Raw genomic sequence first — 15,998 nt, forward strand, 5'->3', positions numbered from 1 at the left:
CAATGGGATTTTGAAGCTCAGTACCTGCCCACACTAGACTGGAAAACCATTGCCACGATAGGAAAATTTAGAATTAGAGTACTGAAACGAGGGCAATGTGTAAAGAGCTTGAACACAGGCTGAGTGACACAGCAGCAGAGGATACAGCACATGTCTTCGATGAATTTTACAGCCAGTCCAAAATAAGCTTATGACCAAATGTGGTTACTCATCCTCTTACTGCTCCTCAATGTGGACATGCACAAGCTTAGGATACCTTTTGCTTACTCTGACCACCCATAAAACTGCTTAACACTTTATATAGCTAGGTCTATATTGCAATTTTGTAGGCAAAGTGAGTATCTTAAATCTTGTAGATTTCTATTTATAGTACTCTAAATCGGGGTTGAACAAGCTTATATCCAAATTTAGGACTCATTAACAAGTTGTTGTTGGCTGTACAGACAATAATGATTAGTTATAACTGACGCAATGCACAGTTTACCTTTAACATCTGATTATTTTATTTATTTTTTACATTTCCACAGTTTTATATTGTATGCTTTCTTTAATTTAGGCATTTTTTCTTTACTAAAAATTCGTTTATGATGTTTATCTGTTAGCTATCAATAGTAGAGACATGGATAGAAGCTAACACATTACCTTAGTCTACATTATTGAGGATAAACGACGATATATTAGTACTTGTAATATATGAGGGAACACATTAGTACTTGCTTGGCTCTGTTAACCCTTCGAGGTGTGACTGTTTTCCCAGCTGAATGTGTAGTCTGTCTGGTGTGCATGAGTTGCCTTCGAATTCTCCAACAGCGTCAATCTACCTTGCTACGCCTCACTTTCCCCCTGAGCGGATTGGTTAAGGACTCTACCGGATTACACTCTGATTGGTCGGCACGGTCTCGTCAGGGCGGTACGTCAGCCTGGTTTGCACTACCATCATGTTTCCCCCTCCTTAGTGGAAAAACAGTGCTTTATGATGCTGGAGCAAAGCAGCAGCAGCAGCGTATCATCAGGACCACAAGTCTGAGTGGGATGGAGACACAGAGAGAGAGGTGAGCACAACAAGGACGTTTGTTTCTCGGACATGGCTCCTTGCATGCAGGTGGAGTCAAATGTAGTGAATCTACTTTTTCCTATTCAATGTAGGTCGATTTACTTCACCGCAGGAAATATTTGTTTCCTTTTTTTCTTTTCCGTTGCCTTATCTGCCGTTTTTTTCAGACTGTCCCGGGCATTATGAGGGTTTGATCTCTGCTTTAGTCTCCTGCAGTTTTACCCGCCTGGGTCTACAGTGATGCAGCTACTTTGGCTCAATCCCCGCTGAGCACACTCACTGATCCCCGTCCTATTTCACAGGGGCTGTCCCTTCTGCTCGTACAAATGCGTAGGATGTCCAGGGCGAGGGGACATGCAGGTGCACAACTTACACAGTGGGCCCAGCAAACTTTGAGCAGACGTGTTTGTCTTTTGTAATGTAATTGTTCCCTTGTCATTGTCTTGTAGGATGCTGGTGCCGCTGAGAAAAAGCTCTACTTTTAAAGGTTTACTTTACTGTCATGATGAGTTTAGTATTAACACATTAGTCCTCGAAAATCATTCTGACACAGATAACCGAGATGTTAGTAAATGACCATTTTATAATTTGATTAAATTATGATTGTTATTTGTCATTGATTAATAATAAATGATGCTGCTGAGTAAGTCAGACTGCACTGCAACCATAGCAAACTAAAAAAAAAAAAAATCAGTAGTATTGAAGTTTTGATCATACAAGCTGTGCAATATGTTTTCATCATTGGTTTTATTTCTTAATCTATATAATCAGTGTGATATTAACCACCCTAAACCAGGTTTGTTCTGTTAGGCTATAGTTTTTTCAAGGCAGTAGTTATTATTATTATATACATGCATTCTTTTTCCTTCTAAGCTGCCTTTTAGATACTTTTTACCACATATTATCTATATGACCCTGGCATTTCTATTGTATCTCTTGCTTTTGCAGCGAATGCATTTTGAGACAAAACAAACATTCAGAAGAGCTTTTAAAGTTCAAAGTCAAGAGAAGGAAGTCTCTCTCTCTCTCTCTCTCTCTCTCTCTCTCTCTCTCTAGAGCTGTGCCTATTCTCGCTGCCATTACTGGGACATTTTAGATCATTATCGGGATCAAACACTAATCCTCTTTCTCGTTCAGCCACATGATGGTTTCCATAACATGTCCATCTGGTACAGTAAGCAAGGCTTCCTGCCAAAGCTCCCGTTGTGTTAAGAAGCAGTCTTTTTGTTTGTGTTGTTTGCTGCAGAGCCTGTACTTAAACTATGAGGACATGTCTGTGTGTGTGTGCCCTGCTTACTGTGACCGCTCGCACTAATCACACTCCTGCAAGGTGTTAATGAGTGTGTGGTGTCTGAAGCCTTAATCTCAAGTTCAAGTGGACTGTATCTTAGCTTAGTCAGTGGTGCCTCCCTTGTTACACTGGACTTAGATTTGGCGTTCATTCAGATGTTGTCTGTGTATTTTGGATTGGTTTTAAATGATGAAGGCTATTGGTCTCTATTTGTTTGGAATTCATAAAGTTCAACAGAGTCAATGGAGATAAAAAAAATGACACATTTTTAATTTGTAGTCATTTAAAAAAACTTAGAATTCATGCATGGTTTATATGTGAATTATACTAATTCATGTGTCCTGTTGAAAGCAGCCGGGTTCTCTTGCACATTTAAAACCATATTATTTTCTGTGCACAAGGTTACACAATGCATCCTGTCTGTATTGGCATGTAATTTTCATCAAGTGAAGACAATAGCACAGTATTTACTGGTCCAGATCAGCCAGGACACAGACAGGATAATAATAGGCCACATGTGCACAGCTTCCTCTGTATTGTATGTATTCCTTCCAGCCTTTTCACTTTCCTGAAAAACACAGCTTGACACATTATTTACCAAGAAAAGTGTGACAACTCGTGACCTATTTGAGGATGGCAAAAGGCCAGTATGAATGGCAACGACTTATCCTCCCTCACTCACACACTTGGCATATTTTCCTGGCAGCTTTAAGAAAATAATAATAATGATCAGAGCAGCAAACTTTAAGAATCAAGTTCAGTTTTATAGAAGAACAGTGGTTGGGTGAGGGGGTGGGGGGTGGGGGTAGGGAGTGGGTTTTCAGTCTGTTGTATTCTTTTGTTTGGATAGGCCTATGTGTGTGTGGCTGTGTGCTATACTTTATAAACCTTAACCACCTCCAGGGGCAGTGGGGGTCCCCAGTCTCTGGAAACCTTGTTTTGAGGGTCTCGAGCTGGAAAGTTAGGGAGACTCTGTATTAGAATGTATAATACTGAATACTGGTTTTCTTTTTTAAAAACAAAGTTAAACTTACATTTAAAGGTTGTAAACAGCACATATCTAGAGGAGGCTATAGCCAAAGGGCTTAGGCAAACAAAGCTGTATTACTTCATCATCCACATATAAGAGTGTTGTGCGTTGTTTACAAGTTAGGTTTGATGAGTGTACTTCCTGCTTGCTGCTGTGTAGTGCGTACCTGAAGAACTGAACTAGGGCTGGGCGATATGGACCAAAACTCATATCTTGATATTGATAAGCTGAATGGCGATACTCGATATATATCGATATGTATTTTATTAACAGTGAAAACACATGGAAAAATAAACTACCTGTTTGTGAATTTAAAAAGTAATGTTATAAAATAAAATGTTCTTTAAATACAATAAAAGCGAGAGAGAGGAGGAGCAGGGTGAAGAGGGACAGACAGACAGTCATCATCAGTGAGATGAGAAAAAGGTGACCTTGCACCTCTGTAATGTTATTTTAATGCAACATAAACTATATCGATATTAACGATATTGTCTTACCCTATATCTTGTTTGAATATCGATATATCTTAAAAACTTAAAAACTCAATATATTGCCCAGCCCTAAACTGAACATTTTCATGTTGAACTTTATACAGAAGTTATGCATTTATTTAGTTTCAGGCCTTTATCTGCAGATAGAGTATACCTTGGGCTAGTGCTAGTGTCATTTGACTGGTCACTAGTTTGACTGCCACAAAATGTTTTTTTTTACACTGGGGGGTCATTTTTGCAAACAATAATGTGTATTTAATGATACTTTATTTAAATAACAACGTCCTTTCTTTTGTGCAATACTTTCAGTCTGAAATGTTCTGTAGCCTCACAGTTCAGCCCTCTGTCACGTTACAGCATATGAAAGTGTTAACGTTGTTATGAGAGAGTGCTGAAAAGACTCAGACTCTTTGTATACTCTCCAGTTGTACACTGATGTATTGTTAGGCTCATATCATACCATATCATTTCCCAAGTTGTTGTGCTCTTCCATCCCAGAATCCCCTGCCCTATTGCTCACTGAGTGGCACTGCACTAAATGACTCAGGAGTTAATAGCGTCGTTTTCCCATCAGGATGTTGTAAATCATATATGGAATATACTTTGAGAATATGTTCCATAGCAGTGCTGCTGTTGTGATTGTGTTGACTGATACTCAGATGTAGACTGTTATGTGTTTTCATAACCTGCTGGGTCTTCTAAGAAAGAGCTCAGAAACTCTATAGAGGCTGCAGCTACACTTACTATCATTTTTCTTTTTCTGCTAATTTGTAGAGAATTTCTTTATGACTCTCCAGTATTTTTGTCTATTGAATGTAAAAAAATATGTAACACAGTTATCAATATTTATCAAAGCCTATAGGCTATCAATATTTATGAAAAACCATTTAGCTAGTTTTTTTTCTCTATGAATAACAGAAAAAAATATATATAAATATTCAGTTTGCAACCAGATAAGACACAAATCAGCAAATAATCATAGTTGAGAAGTGGAGATGTAATGATTTCCTGAAAAAGGACTTATTATAGATCACAGAAATGGATTATTGAATTCCAGTCAAAGACTGATTAAAGGCTTACTCTGCGACCTTCAGAGCAGATTTTCAGACTTAATCAAATGCTCCCTTTAGACTCACCTCCTCCATCCCTCAGCTCCCGCCTCCCCTCCTGTCCCCGCACATCTCCTGCCCTGTTTCACATTCAGGTTTCTGTGAGGCAATGAGAGAACCATTCGACTGCTAATAAACATCTGAAAACAAGATTCTGCAATCAATTTTCAAGTAACGATATGCATCTCTAAGTTGATTCGGTTGTTATCTGTTTGTCTTTTGGAAAGTCTGTTGCTTCTCTGAAAACAAAGTATTATTGGAAGAGCATGATGGTCGTTGGGTGAGGCTGATCTGATGCTGGCTGAAGGAGGCAAAAAAAGACGATTTTCTGCACAGAATCAAGGGAGAAGAGGAAGGGAGAATGAAGGGAATAAAAAGAGGTTGAATGATGAAGGGGGGGTGCAAGATGAAACAAAAGGAAACAAAAGAATAAGAGGTTGAGGTGTTGTCCTCTGAAAACATAAACTTGAGTTACACAGTAAAAGACAAACAGACATTTTTGTGCAGTATTGGACCCTGTTTAGCTGAAGAGTGTGAAAGTTGTTTTCTACCAGCTCATTGTGGAACATCTTCAGATGATTTCCCTCCTGGACAAATAACCAAAATGGTCTCAAATTATCAGTTGTATTAAATTTAAGTATTTTATTTTACTGTGTTATGAGGTTATCACAGCATCTCACTACCTTTTCACAAAGCCAACACATATGCTTCTCTTTTTATGAAGATGAAATTACATATAATAGAAATGTAATGACAAAAAGGTTATTTTTGCAATTTTTAACAATAACTGAAATACATTGAGAAAAGAAACAATTAGTAGGCTAAATAACAACTTTTAAAATTAAAGGTTTGTAAGCTTGGCATTTTCACATCAAATTTAGCATTCATCTGCTTTTTAAGTGTGTGTGTGTGTGCGTGTGTGCGTGTGTGCGTGTGTGCGTGTGTGCGTGCGTGTGTTTGTGAATCGAAATATGTTCACAGCTTTAATGATTGTTATTCTCCTACATGCATGCAGTAATTACTTTTTGTATTAAATCTTGTAACGACGCTCTGGAGCTCTCTTAACTGTAGTTTTTCTTATTATTATACATGAGTTTTCTTTTCACTGAAAGGAGAAGGTTTATTTATTCTAAAAAAAACATATAAAGGAGATATAAAAATCAACTAAACTTTGATTTGCAGTTCTGTGCATATTTTCTGATTACATTGGATCTTATCGCCCTTTCTTTTCAGTGCAGTCTTGAAAAAAAAATGGTTCATTATAAAAGTGGAGGTGTCTTTCTGATGCCCCCTCCAAGTGAATGCCAATAGTAAAGATGGTGTTTAAAATTAGAGTTTTAGAAATGTGTCCTTTTGTGTAATCATGTTAGAAATACTGTGGTTATTGACAGATTCATTATAGAGTTGACTTGAATCAACATCATCTTCCCACAGGATGTTGGGCAGTATTTTTTTATCCCATTTGTTTCCTGGAAGTAAATAGTGAAACTGAAGAAATGTATTTTACTGAGGAACACTTCTAGACTGTGACAGGCTGATAGCTACCTCATCAGAGGAATGAGTCTGAACTGGGCTCCTGTTGAAGTTTGACTTGATTTCCCCAGTGACCAGCAGACCAAACCATTTCTTATTTCTGAGACAAAAAGGACCCTAGAAAAATTTAAGCAGGAGTGATGAGGACCCTGGTTAAACTGGTGGTGTGGACATGAGCTAGTATCATACATTTAAACTAAATTGTGTTATGTTCTCTGATCATATTTATGACATTGATGTAGACAGTGTGATGTTACCTGTTGGTTTTTGGATTACTGTTTTGAAGAGTGTGTGCCCATGATAACAATAACTAATCAGAACTATTTTGTTTTCTGAACCAGGAAGTAAACATGTTAATTTCTGATGTAAAAACTGGCTTTTTTTGGCTGTTGTGTATGTGACTTCTGGGGCTCCTGAAGCCAGCCTCAAACGGACGCTCCTTGTAGACAGTCAATCAATCATTCAATCAATCAATTTTTATTTGTATAGCGTCAACTCATAACAAGTTTTATCTCGAAACACTTTACAAAAAGCAGGTAAAAGACCTTACTCTTTGTCTGTTAACATTACAAAAAAAGCATGTAAAAAGACCTTACTCATTGTTATGTTTCAAAAAGTATTTAAAAGACCTTACTTATTACTATATTACAAAGACCCGGCCTATCCATCATGAGCACTTTAGCAAAGCAGCAAAAGTTACAGTGGTAAGAAAAAAACTTTCTTATTAAAAGGCAGAAATCTTCAGCCAGATCCCCGGCTCATGATGAAACAGCCTTCACAGGCCTAGACTGCGCTGGGCTTGGAAAGGGATAGGGGGAAAGATGGGATAAAATGCAGGAAGAGGGATAGGGAGCAAGGGGATGGGGGGAGGCAAGCCGTCCATCAACAGTCAAGACTCTTTATATGTGTAACTCTAAGCCTAAATTAAATATAAGTTTTATGTATTATATTTACATTTTAGTTACGTAACAAATCATGTACAGTTGTTACAAGTGAGAACATTAGCATAGAGAAAATAACCGTTTATTTCTGCTGTAAAGTTTAATCATTAGACACTATGGGGAATGATTCACTTTCTGGTCAAGCTCCAGGTGGCCATTAATGGAGCTGATATTTTGGTACTTTTCCATTGGCTTCATTTTCCAGCCTGGAGGTTGTTGCTTGGAAGAAAAATAACAGCGGCATTTATTAGATAAATGTTGCGGGTTCAAGATGACAGATGACTATTGTGTCTCCAAAAGTACAGAGTAGACTAAATCATCTCAGAGGGGCGAGCTGTTTTTATATATCTTGATTACTTGAAACTATAGTTTTAACGGTCACAGTTGAGCTGGTAGACTGCTGTCAGAGTACAAGTGAATTAATAAATACGTTTGACTGACGCCTTGAGAAGAAAATATTAACAATTCTGAATATACTCATGCTAATTCTTAAACCACTAGTGTTAAACTAATAATGTTTTCAGAGGGAGGAGGCAGTCAATCAATGTTAATGATTTTCCAATTTGCGTCTGCTGCTATTTTTGGCTCATTGAATTAGCATTTGTATGTTTCCAGTGCAGTATCATAACTCTGTATTCTCCTATAACAGAGCTGTGTTGTAATCCTTTGACATGTATTCTCTCTGGCTGACGGTCCGTCTCGGTGTGGCTGAGCAACGCCACAGTCTTAAACAGACTCAGAGCTCAGCCCAAATCTGATTTATTTTCCCCTCGCTTCTACAGTTCTGAATGCCTCGAAACCAGTCTTGTACTTTTCGAAAGGTAACAAATTGCTTCCTTGGGGGAAAAATAGGCCAATGAAACAAAAACAATCTATGGAGAAATAGCAAATGTCTTCCCCGTAAACAAACATTTTTTTAAAGAAAAGAGGAATCAGGCTGCTGTGTAGAAATTCTGAGTGAATTTAATGTGACCCAAAGCTTTTTTGATACTGTCATGTCTTTGTGTCTAGATTAGGATCCAATGTTTCAAATGTCAACTGATGTAGGAGTTGATTTATAAAGTGGAGATATACACTCAAAATCATGTTACAAGACAGTTTCTACACATGGAGGTTTTTTTGTTTTAGAATTGTTCCCTGGGGTCTTTTGAACCCTATGGTTAACTTTATTTTGCTTATAGCATAAGGAATTGCACATCAAGTTGCATATAAAAGGCATATTTTAACAACAAATCTTTTTTTTCAGGTTGCCATCTACTGTCAGAATGTTCGGTTCACCAAAAGGCAAATAATGAAGAGCTAACTTCATACAATTTATTACTATATTGAGTCATTATTAAGTCAATCACAATCTGATGAAAATGGGCCTTTGCTGAAAGGACGAATGTGTGACTTTTTGGTCCAGTAGATGTCGCCCTTGAGCACCAGCATTAAACCAAAACAAACTGCTGTTTTGTGACACCTCTACTATCCTGAAACCGCCGCTCTCCTCCAGCAGCACACCTCCAACCTCTCTCCAGTCGCGTTCGCACGAAGGAGTTATCAATTAAAACACACTATAATTAAACACCATTAATTGAGATGATTCCCTGTGTCCTGCATTGTTGTGATAGCAGGCTAATGATAGCACACTTTGGTTAGCTCGTAGCTTTATACAGCACATAAATTGACACAGAATGACTGTGATCTAAAGACACTAATGTGACATCCAAATAAGCAGGGAGTAGTCTATGTTATTCTTCTGTTCTCTGGTCATTGACTAAAACAGCTTTTTATGCAAGTCCATCCCTTCCATGTAAACATGATGTAAACACAGCTCCATCAACAGTACAGCTGGCGGGACTCACCCGTTTGTAGACAGTCATGACTCAGAGAAACATTAACAGAGGATATGATTTCTGCTTCTTTATGTGTAAAATGTTGCACATTCTTCCTTAAAGAAACTACAATAAAAACATGTAGGGATGTAATTATTTGATGAGAAGTCTTTAAGCATCTGTTGTTTGGAGTGTACCTGTAAGGAATGCTGACCTGTTGTGGGTTATTGACAGCAAGATGACAATATTGCAGGCATTCCCACCTCTTCTCCATCTGTTCCACATACTTAGCATGAAGATAATTTAACTTTTCTTTATTTCACCAACATTTTGGAAAAAAGTCATTCTGGCCATCTGTAAAGAAAAAAATAAATGTGTGTGTGAAAATCACAGGTGCCTCTACTTTATGAACCAATAATAAGATGGATACAAAGTGGGTTGAACATGGTTGACCGGCAGTGAGTTATTAAAGCAAGTTTAACAATGCAGGACTGAAGCACGAGTACAGTACATGGTAAAGTGTTGCAGAATCTCATGCATACGGTCTGCAGGTCTGCATATTAACAAAAACAGCAACATGATATAAATACAAGTTCACAGCAGTGTATTAGCGAATCATGCTATTAGCATGTCATGAATGAATGACCACAATGATCCAGTAGGAGAAGCCCATCATGCACTGTCAGATCAAAGTGACAAATTTATGTTGGATGCCTTTTCTTGGCCTCAAGTCAAGGGCATTTGCGTCTTCAAAACATGCATTTGCATCCACAAAGAGAGAGCCGCTGCCCGTCTTTATCCATATTTATAGCTGATGTCATGCCGAGTCTAGAGTCTGCAACTAGAGTGTGTAAGAGAGAGAAATTCTGCTAGAAGTAATAAGTCAGTTAATCTCCTTTGTGTTTATGTGCGGCAGTGTGCTGTGTGATCCATTGTACATAACAACGTTAGTGTCAAGATTATATAGCCTCAATGTTGTTCTTTGGAAGTCCCTTTCACTTGATCCAGTCAGTCGTCACAAAAAAATAAGATTTGATGTCTTAGATCTCAGTGTTCTTCCTCTCTGTCGGGGCACAGAGCAAACAGGACAGCCTGTGAAGGTGACACCACCAGCACCTCGCACAAAGCAACGCACAGCCGGCCCAGAATTGATATTCCTCAAAATCCCCAGCCAATTACTGAAGAGGGGCATCCGTGGCGACTGCAGAAAATGTATGATGCATATATAGCTCAGGAGGAAGGCGAGTGCTTCAGTCTTGCTGCATACAGTATGATGTGCTTTAAACAACATCAGTTCTGTCTTGTTTAGTTGTTGTGTTTAAGTGGATGAAACTTGATGTCCTAAAGCAGAGGAGCTGCCACTGAAATAGCTGCTTGGAAAGAGCTCTTTTAGTTGAAACTTAAACGTAATAGAAGCATTTTAGCCTAAGGAATTGAAGCAAAGCAACCATTAGATCATTCCCTCGAGCGTTCCTCGAGCACTTTTCATCTCTTATTCTGGCTTGCCGGTGGAGAGCTCATGGGAAATTGGTTTTGTACATCTTCTGCTTTTACTTTGTAAAACGTTTTCACCTTATCAACTCAATTGTTGTTGTTCAGACCTTTTCAACTGGCTGCCATGTGGGCTGAACTAGACTCTGTAACAACCTTAACATCCCTTAAATCATAAAAACATATTACACATTTAGAAGAAAGAACAAGATAAATATTTTTGAACTTCCTCTAATAATGCAATTTGACACTCATACAGAGACATCACAAGTTTCTTTTGTTATACCGGAGCTTAACTTGATATGCAAAAAGTCTGAATGAACGAGTATGAAAAACAATATATCAGTTTTCATTTCAATAACCAGCTTCAATTTTGTGTAAATGCTGTTTCCATTGTCTCATTACAAGAAAGTACTTCTTCCAGCAAATCTTTCCAATGGACCGGATTTGTTCTTCGTTAAGCACAGAGATGCATATTTCAAAAATATATATTTTAGCCCTTGGGGTTGAAAATTGAGCCAAACCTAATAGAAAATAAATTCAACCTCCAAATGATGTGATGAACAACAACTATTTTTCTTTGATTAAATGATTGCATTGAGATCACATTTAAGCACAAAACTACCATCTGGTCCGACTAATTTGAAAAAAATGCCTGCAGCCTCTTCGGTAAACGATACCCTCAACAGGAGAACTTATTATTCAGGAGGTTTTGTCCCTCAGAGGACAGGAAAGGTCAACCATCCTGCATCTGGGAAGTCAACATCTGCTCGATGATATGAAGGAGAGACCTCACAGACAAAGTCCTCTCCCAGTTTGGTTCCATTAAAAGAGGAAATAGCTCTCTGGTTAGACACGCCAAATGAGCAATCAGAATTGGCTGGGATGGTACAGAATTGTAATGTTATGTCTCTGAAAGATCTTGTGTCCTTTATTCTGTAGACACTTTCTATTATAATGCTCCAGTGTGTGTGTGTGTGTGTGAGAGAGAGAGAGAGAGAGACAGAGAGAGAGAATGAGAGAGAGAGAGAGAGAGAGAGAGAGAGGAAAAGAAAGAGGGAGTTGAACTAAAGAAGACCATTGGATTGAAACTAGTATATTTGCTTCCTTGTGTTCTATCAGTTAGCCTGTAATTGTCTCAATCTATTCAGATTCAGAAAAAAGCACATTGGTTTCATTTGTCCATCTGCAGTAACATGAGCACATGATTAAATACTTGTCTGGAATGCAGATGAAAGTTGAATTGGGGTTATATCTGCTGTGACTTTATGGAAAATCTGAGACAGAAGAAAAATGCAGCCTTCCCTTCCAGCTAAAGGGAGCTCTGAAAATATCTTTTGTAAACAGGATATTTCTTTTTGAGTCAAATCTAGCTCTGCAGCTATTGAGGGGCCTGGAGTGTTATACAGAAAGAAAGCTCCTACAGGGCAGTCATTTACTGCAGACAGCAGGAAAATAACTTTGACGGATCAAAGAAGTGTTCATTTACATATTCAGTACATTAAAATGTAATGGGAAAAAGACACGCACAGCACAAGTCTTATAATGCCACTGAAGGAAATTGTGTTAAAAGCAATCTGACAGGGCGAACACACAAACTAAAGTGAAGAACTGTAATGGAGACATACCACATAACATTTCTTTCTTAAGTTTCTTCTTGGCAGAGAACATGTCAGTACCAGCCTAAAGGTTTCCTTCATAAAAGAAAGAGAGGCGACAGCATTTATTTAATAAATCAATGAAAGGTGAAACTCCCATGAAGACCATCAACAAGAATATTTACTGATTCTGTTCAGTTATTTTTAACACTTGAAACTGCTGCCACTGGGTCTTTGACAAGGCAATTAACAGCACCCTACCAAAGCAACCTTTCAAAAAAACTGCAACTAATTTTAGAAGAAAGCCAGCTTTGGCAAGAAACCAAATGTACGGGTATTTAGCCTATGGATTAGCACACTTAGCCAATAGATATGCTAGCAGAAAAATGACAATGTTCCGAGCTAGTAAGTTAACGGCCAAGACAAACAGGATTAGAAGCTGACATTTGTTTTGGGATTCCCATGGGACGAGAATGTATTTCACATACTAATCACAGGATGAGGACAAGACAGGATAAAAAGTCAACTGGAGCGGTCGGGAGCAGGAATCATGATAACCATAGACAGTTTTTTATATGCATAGACAAAAAATGAATACATGCTATTATTTCTATCGTGCATGACATGTCGTGAACAACCAGCCGTTGCATGGATGAAACAACAATGGATTCAGAGAAAGCAGGTAACTGATTTGGGAAAGGCATAGTTGAAGCACAAAGTTAAAAACAATGAGCCGTCTGTTCAACTGACAGAGCTCTGGTGCAAGTCAGACATACTGAAAAAGTTCATGAGAGTCCAGAGTGACGGTATTGCAACACTGTTTGCTGTTTGTATGTAACTTAAATGTCAAATACACCAGTGACTCGATGAGTGGCCTCAAGAGATACACTTGCAAAGCAGCTGAAAATCACAGGTTTTGTCAAATATAAGTAGCCAGCGAGTGTTAAGTCCCGTTTAATATTTACATGCTTTTTGTGCCCTTCAGTGAAGGCGTTTTTGGATCCTTATGGCACATTACTACAGGTAAACTGTCATTAGTACTGCCTACCCTCTGGCCAAATTGAGAATTTGAAGTTATATATAAATAACTTAGCGGAATTGGACAGGAGTCATTCTACCGAGATTGGTATGGGACATGATTTTTTAATTATTCTGGACAGGGATTGGGATGGGATGGGACTGCGTCAGCCTCTAAAAAGGATGTGTAGCCTCATTAAACCCAATGTGAAAGAAGAAAAATCCTAACAAAGAGAAAATACACCTTCCAACAGCTCCTAAGAAAAGTCCATGTCAATGTTAATTAAATGTTCATTTGGAGCTAACAGGTAGCATCAGAGACAATCAGGATAGCCATGCTTAGCGCACAGTTAGCGAGGGGAATTGATAGCAAGGTGGAAAAAAACTTGCAGACATACTAAATTTAGATCCTGGACTAGAGCTGGGATAAGTAGCAAAGTTGGCATCCTCCTGATAAAAGAACTACATGTAGTGGCATGTTACATGTTTAGCCTCTGAATAGCTGTATCATGTAAGCTAACTACTTCTTCAAATAAATTGGTCATCAAGCAGGAATATTTTTGTAAACTAATCTTTTACCCCTCCTAGTTTTTTTTGTGGTGCTTGCCTGCAAAACTGTTGTAAGTCCAATTTACCAAGGTCTCTAAAATATGCAAATGTGTTTTTGCTTTGCATTTTTCATCCTGGATGTCTCTATGTCGTTGGAGTTTCTGATTTAAATATATTTTTAAAAATGATGCAAAAAATAAAATTGGCCCCATATTTTGCTCTGTTTATGCAAATGTCTGGGCAAAAGTTCAAAAGTGATACTAATCATTTTTGTTTATTTCAGAATCAGACATAAACTTTATCTATCTGTACATGACTCTTGGGACATATATGGAACACTTCTGAACTTTTTGGTATATTTAAAAAAAATGTAGATTAGTAGAAAATAGGTAAATGAAAAAATGATACAAAATGCAATTTGATTACAGCTTAGTGAGCTGTTTCCTCTGATTTTAATCTTTATGCTAAGCTACATAAACTGGAGCAGTCCTTCACTGAGAACACAAATTTATGTATAATCTTGAAATGAAAAAAAAACCCAGCACTGTAGAAGTTTTATTGTAAAGCAGAGGATGAGATAAAAGGGTGACTTCAGAGCAGTGTTGTGTTCAGGGGGGACACATTCAAGTAGGAAAATAATTCCAGTGAGGTGGTTTAATTAAAAAAGAGAATCATAGACATGATATTCTTTCATTGCTCTCCAGTATTCCTCGTGCTCCTGTGCCAGATACATTATATTCATGGCTATGGCTCTCTGTGTGTGACTCAAAGTATTGTATTGGAAAGGACACAGGGTTAGTTTTTTTGTTTTGATCAGCATCACACACTAAATCACCAGCTCTCCCTTTTCTCCAAAATATGGAGGTTAGCAGGTCGCTTTATTTGACCGCTGGGTCAATACCTCTTGAGGAGTCAGTCGTGGAATACAAATGTCCTTTCTCTGCACAATGTTGAATGTGTTCATACGGTGTCAAAGCCCTGCCGCGTTTAGATAATTCTCCTAATTACAGGTTTTGGTGGGGAACCTTTTTGTCATGATGAGATGATTTGTACAATATTTGACGATGATAACTAAAGAAAAAGCAGAAGCTCTAAGTGCATGATTTAGTGGGTGGCTCCTTTTTACAGGCTGCTATACTCTTTTGACCGTTTCTCTTCATCATCTCAATTACTCTTAATGGGAAAAAGGGATTATGTTCCTCTTAATATCCTGGAGTGTTGTGTGTCCTGTTTGTTTGTATTTTTTAAGAGGAAGGAGAAGCGTTTGTGAAAGGTTTGATTGAATATTGATTTTCGGTACATATGGTGCTCAGTTACTGTGTAGAAATGAGAAGCTCGATCTAAGAGAATGATGCCAACTGTCTTTTTCTGTGACTGAATTGGATCTGGATCACTCTGTATCAAACATTGGATTCTGAAGTGTGTACATGCTGCATCTATATGCCTAATTTTGTAAAGAGAATGGGTTCTGTTTCCTTTTTTTTTTTAAGATTTATTTTTGGGCTTTTTTGTGCCTTTAATGGAGAGATAGGCCAGTGGATAGAGATGGAAATCAGGGAGAGAGAGAGAGTGGGGAATGACATACGGGAAGGGAGCCACAGGTGGGATTCGAGCCTGGGCCGCCCACTTAGAAGACAGCTTCTATACATGGTGCACGCGCACTAACCACTGTGCCACCAGCGCCCCTCTGTTTCCTTTTTTAAATGAAATTGCACTGATGGATTTTTTTTTAATTACTATTCAGAATGTACTGATAAAACTTTATTAACTCTATTTTTATAGAATAGAACACATACTTGTTAGTCTAACCGAGGGAGCGATTTAAGTATGTGTTTGCCTATAAGGAGCACAGCTTGAGGGATGATGAGTTGGATAAAAACTGTATTTACCTGCTGCAGCTCTCTCATTAACATGACCCTGTCTGCCCAGGAGGTTGTCTACTCATATTGTGTGATGCAAGTCATGACATGATCCCCTGCTTTAAGGTCATCATGACTCCAATTTTCAAAAAAGATCATCCAGGAAGAAAAAAAAGGTGAGACTATTGAAGCCAGTCAGATTAAATGTTAAAAGAGTA

General features: G+C 38.1%; 1 protein-coding gene across 3 annotated transcripts in view; it reads left to right on the plus strand.

The window, feature by feature from the left end:
- The first annotated feature begins 873 nt into the window (after positions 1 to 873).
- The window catches only part of b3galt1b (UDP-Gal:betaGlcNAc beta 1,3-galactosyltransferase, polypeptide 1b), a 49,545-nt gene continuing 34,420 nt past the window's right edge, over positions 874 to 15,998 (plus strand). For all 3 annotated transcript variants that reach the window (XM_065962463.1, XM_065962464.1, XM_020644127.2), the window contains exon 1: positions 874 to 1,052. The gene's annotated coding sequence lies outside the window, so the exon portion shown is untranslated. The remainder of the gene's footprint in view (positions 1,053 to 15,998) is intronic.

The sequence above is a fragment of the Labrus bergylta genome, chromosome 13 (genome assembly GCF_963930695.1).
Source record: "Labrus bergylta chromosome 13, fLabBer1.1, whole genome shotgun sequence".
In the NCBI taxonomy this organism is placed as follows: Eukaryota; Metazoa; Chordata; class Actinopteri; order Labriformes; family Labridae; genus Labrus; species Labrus bergylta.